The 5,389-nt window shown below is 34.7% G+C and overlaps 1 non-coding gene across 1 annotated transcript; it reads left to right on the top strand.

Annotated features, from left to right (window-relative positions):
- Window positions 1-2,769: 2,769 nt before the first annotated feature.
- Window positions 2,770-5,389, top strand: LOC101298129. The gene is made up of 5 exons (XR_184670.1): window positions 2,770-3,435; window positions 4,123-4,240; window positions 4,827-5,001; window positions 5,108-5,195; window positions 5,296-5,389. It is a non-coding gene; the product is annotated as an uncharacterized LOC101298129 (transcript).

Here is a 5,389-nt window from a genome sequence, read left to right as displayed (position 1 = left end):
GTCGCTTAAGTACCTATGAGACGCGTCATATGCGACGAATCTTAAACGACGCCGGTTTCGTCGCTTAAGCTATAAAGCGACAAAAATGAGAACTTAGGCGACGATTTTTTCCCGTCGCTTAAGTCTTTATTTCTACTAGTGAGATTATGTATGGAAGTACTCAAATCATTTTGTGATATGAACAACAAGAAGCTTTTGAATAAAAAAATTAAAAAAACAACAACAACAAGAAGTTGAAATAAGTATATATGTCTAAGTTGAAATAGAGAGTACCATCATCATCTACCTCTTCTTCTTCAAAGAAAAAAAATTATACATACGATGTATGTCATAACATGTTGGAAAACTTATGATCAGATTATGTATGGAAGTACTCAGATCATTTTGTGATATGAACAACAAGAAGCTTTTGATTAAAAATAAAAAAAAAAAAAAACAAACAACAACAACAAGCTGAAATAAGTATGTCTAAGGTGCACTAGATGGCTACTTTCGACTACAGTCAATTTTCTAACGTGATATTTGAGACTTAATTTGTCTTCTTTCCTCTCTAGTAAATGAGTTTCAATGAGAAACAAATTATTTCCTCTTGATTATATTCCAAATGAAGAGATTAATCATCAATATACATTTAGATAGATGTCATAAATTGATTTAAAGAAAAAATATTTAATTTTATGATTAATCTCATTAGTTGTTATTAGATTTAATAGATGATATTTTGGTTATAATATTAATTATAATCTTGTATGTCACGGATCTGCCTCTTAATAATAATAATAATAATAATCATCTAGTGAGGACATCCGCAGTATAAGCTACCATGCATCCTTCATTCCTTCTCTTCCCTGCTTCATTCCTTCATACTACATCCGCAGTATACCTCCGATCCAACTCAGTCAGATTCAGACTCCGCCATTTCTGACGTTTTAGGGTTTCTCCGATCAAAACCCATGGCTGCCCTCTTCCCCAGTCTCTTCAGCCCCCAATGGGCCGCGCTTCCCCTTCCATCTCCTCCGTAAGTCACTAAAGCTTTCAACTTTTGAAAACTGTTAGTTCTCTTCTGAAAACAAAAAATGCAATGTTGCAGGATGGAATGCTCAATTGCTTCTTCTAGAGACTGCCTTGTCAACCCAATATGTGAGTTCCCCTTCTTCTCGATTTTAGATTTCCTTTAATCCATTTTGTTATCAACCATTTTTGATCTAATTGCTTCTTTTTTCCTTTTTTTTGTGTGGAAATGTGGGTTAGTCTGTTGAGCATCAGATCAAGGTTTGGGCTCCGTTGGGAAATCAAGGAGGGACGCATTTCCCTGAATAGCCTAAAAATGCTTCATGTGAGTCCTATAATTATTTTTTTTATTATTATTTTTTTTTTACTTTTGATTGTTATCTGATGAAATGTTATTGATTTCTGGCAGTATAGCCGAAAGGATCAAATGGCTATATTCAGGTGTTCCTTGATTGAGGCTTGAACCAACAGAAAATGGGGGTGAGTTTTTGATAATGAGGATACATTAGAATGCCCATTTAGAATGTTTGTAAGTTTGTTTGTTTTACAAACATACCTTGAAGTTAAACTTGTGTGGCAAGATTCGAGATATATAGTGAGTAAGTTAACCTGGAAACTTCTCTAGAATGTATTGTTCTCTCCAAAGCGGAGCTTTTGATGTGGAACTGTTTGTTTGCAGCTCATTTGAGGAAATTTTTATGTTGATCACTTCTTAGAAGTCCTAGCAATGAAGTTTCTATAGTTAAAGAACTTCCTAGTGAGTTTTCTTGAGTCACTAGTTAAAGAACTTCTCTAGAATCAGTGCATATTCGTTGATCTTTGAAAGAAATATGGATGAATCTTCCCTTCAAATGTGGGTTTAGTTGTATAAGTGATTGTGAGAGTTCAAAACTTCAAGCCATGTACCTTGAAAATGACCTCCTGCTTTCTAGAGTTCTAGTCTCAAAGCTTTAAGGACCTCAATATGATATTCATACTGAGAAGCAAGCTATTCTCAAAGATACAGAAATTAACATATATATCTGCCATGTGGTTGTTTGAGCTAACGATGAAGGTGAATGTCATGAAATCAGCTGAACCCCCAATAGAGATAATCTGGCATTATATATATGTTTATTATTCGATCTCTGAATTGTCTTTGTCTAAATTTTAGCAAAAACACATTCTTGATGGTTATGCATTCATGCCTAATGCTTTGGTGAGTGTGGTGGATTTCATGCCTGCAGTTGCAAATGCGTGCAAATAATTGGTAATTTGGACAAGACAATTGGGTTAATTTTCATGTGACTGGTTGCAGCTTACTGTTAGATTATGCATTCAACCATATTTGGTGACAGCTAGTCTACATTCATTTCAAGCAAAATAATTGGAAAGAGCTGTCCGTTATTCACTTGATAAATAACCCTCCATTATCTATAGTTAATGTATGAAGAACTGATGATAGTGAACCTTGCCAACAGAAAAGTTTTATATAAGATTGTCAATTGCGTTGTCAACCCAATCTGTGAGTTATCTTTGTTCTCTCGATTTGTTTATTTGCTTTAATCCATTTTGGTATCAACCATTTTTGCTTCTAATTTTTTTTTTTTTTGGGAAAATTGTTGGGTTAAGTCTATTGAGCATCAGATCAAGGTTAGCATTGCCCTGAAGAGCCTAAGAGTGCTTCATGCGAGTCCTAAAGGTCAGGATTAGAATTTTTTTTTTTGAGGTAAGCATTGTCTAGTGTTGTCTTTAGTTCCTTAACTAGAATTATCTCTGTGAAAGAAAGATCAGGAAATTTGGAATCAGTTTGGTATCCAAAACAAATACACTATCAGACAAAAGCCACAAGACTGAATGATGGTTATGGTAATCAATACTTAGTTGGAATAATCCTTGAAGGAGTACCTTAAATGTGGATACTTGTTAATTTAAGATTGCTGGTGGGAGCAAGATGGTTTCTGAGGACATTTTCTCTTGACACTCAATACAGCTATACATTTGTAGATACTTACTGACAAAATGTTTAGTTTTTTGTGGTACTTAAAAAAGTTTGTTAAACAATCAAGCTTATTTGCTTATACAGTTGTATGGAAGACATTGAAACATAATATATACAAAACCAAAGGAGAAATGAAATTGCAAACTATCGTAGGGTAGACTTGAATTGTATAATTGCCGCTGCTGTGCTTTGCCCTTCTGGCCTTATCGTCTTTCTTTTAATCTTTTATGTACTGCTGTTTCCGTATGGGTCATAACATGAACTTTGTAAATTTATCATGGTGAACGATTTATTTTTATGTTTTACTCTTCCTCCATGCAACTTTGAAATTAAATCATCTATACTGTGATACCAATACTTGATAATGGAATTGTAGTTATTTGTGGTAAGAGTGGAAAGAAAAGGAAAAGGACTTCCACAACCTGCGGTTCCTCTCACTGGAGGTATGGATCAGTCTTATCAAACATATATAGAAAGGGAAAAACAAAAAAATTGCCTAAAAATCTGCTCTAGATGAATACTCTAGCTGAAGTTTGAGGATGAAAGAATGATTGCAGACTATTTTGAGTCATATGATTGTTGTATTTTATGGATTACCTTGTTTTTGTGCTAGTTTATGTCCAACTATACGTCATTGTTAAGGAAACCTTAGTGTTCAAAATTTGACGACATGCTGGTCCCTATGACCAACTTTTGTCTTTTCCTCTATTTTTGGGAATTCATGGGGCATCCTGAAATTTTATTTTGCAAGTTTTTCTAGATTTGGGTGACAAAGATGCGGTGGCTCTGTAGTTTCTAATGCTCACAAAAATTTTTATGGCTAGATTAAGGAGCTGTTCCTAGTTTGAATTCTGGGACCTTTAAACTTTAGGTATAATTCAGAAAATAATGAGTGCCAGTGTTACAAACTCATTTTCAGAGACCTTTGTCAGAAAATAATATGGGGGCTTCCTAATTCGTCAAATAGATCTTTTTACTCTCTTTTTAAATTTGCATAGGATAATTATGTTTTTGAAAAGTCATCCACATTTTATTGTGTTCTGTGATATACAGAAATGTTAAATGATGTCAGTTTTTGCTAATGGCAAAATAATATTCAAACTTTTGATATTGACTTGCTTTCTTTTCAGCTGCCTTAACAGGAAACACATAAGATTGTGGCCTGTTTTTGCTTTACTACCTAGAGTTGTTCCTGGAAGAAGCCCTGCTATCTTCAACCCATTCCGCATAAATAAGTTCTCCACCTTTGTAAGTGGTCGACTTTATGTTCAGTCTCTTATTGTTTGTTTTATTATTTTCAATCCCACCAAACATATTCATGTGAAATAGGAAATCATTTCTTTTTTATGTGTATGCTTTTGTACACATCCTATAGACGTGTTAATCATCTTCTCAACCCTCCTATAAGAAACCAAACGGCAGACTCACAAGAGGGAACAAATGGCCTTGATAAACAGGGAGCTGGGAAATTTGTTGTTTTGCATCTTCCCTTTGACAAATTATGTTCCTCATCTACATTGGATAATCTTGAGAAGTATGGAATATGCATCTTTCTATGTTGGGAAAACAGGGAGTTAGGAAATTTGTTGTTTTGCATCTTCGCTTTGATAGAGTATGTTCCTCATTTACTTTGGACAATCTTGAGAAGTATGGAATATGCATCTTTCTATGTTGGGAAAATTGAAACTTCAGATCTATGCTTATTTTCAAATCCAATTTTGTTGATAAATGTCAGAATATCCTATTTCGTTATTTCTCACTTAGTTGCATTCAATCGTTTGATTTCTGGTTTACTAATTGCTTATATCCTCTTTGCCTGTACATACTCATACAGGATATGGCTACTCATTCAGCCTGTGATTTTGGTGGCCTTAAAGCTGAGAAACTAGCTCTTGCAAAATGTCGACAAATACCTTGAAACACCGGGGGCCCTCTAGTCAAATCCCTTAATAAGCTGACTGATGGAATGAATTGAAGAGGAGCGGCTATGCGTTTCTATCAAACTTGTGGTAGCAATCCATAGTTACTTTCCCTTGCCTGCTTATGTTATACACTTTCTTTTCTTTTTTTCTTTTTTTTTTAGCTAGATAGCTTACGTTGTGTTGTCATCTGCAGTTCTTGCTACTTGTAATTTTGTAAAAGTTGAACAAAATGCCCCGTACGAGGATCTTCTCATTACTAGAGGACCAAATATGTGATAGAGGTAAGATTACCTACACTTGCATATCCTTATTGCCTTCTGTCGTGGACTCATGGACATGCTAACGACATTGCGCTGACCTAAATTCTCTATTCTATAACAGAACTCAGCTAGAATGAGGACACACTGATGCTAGTTAATGAAGACAGTTGACGTACATTGCTCCTTTGTGGTGGCTGATGCTAGTTTATGTCTAA

The sequence above is a fragment of the Fragaria vesca genome, linkage group LG5 (assembly GCF_000184155.1).
Source record: "Fragaria vesca subsp. vesca linkage group LG5, FraVesHawaii_1.0, whole genome shotgun sequence".
Lineage (NCBI taxonomy): Eukaryota > Viridiplantae > Streptophyta > Magnoliopsida > Rosales > Rosaceae > Fragaria > Fragaria vesca.
This window is presented reverse-complemented; position numbering and strand designations above follow the sequence as displayed.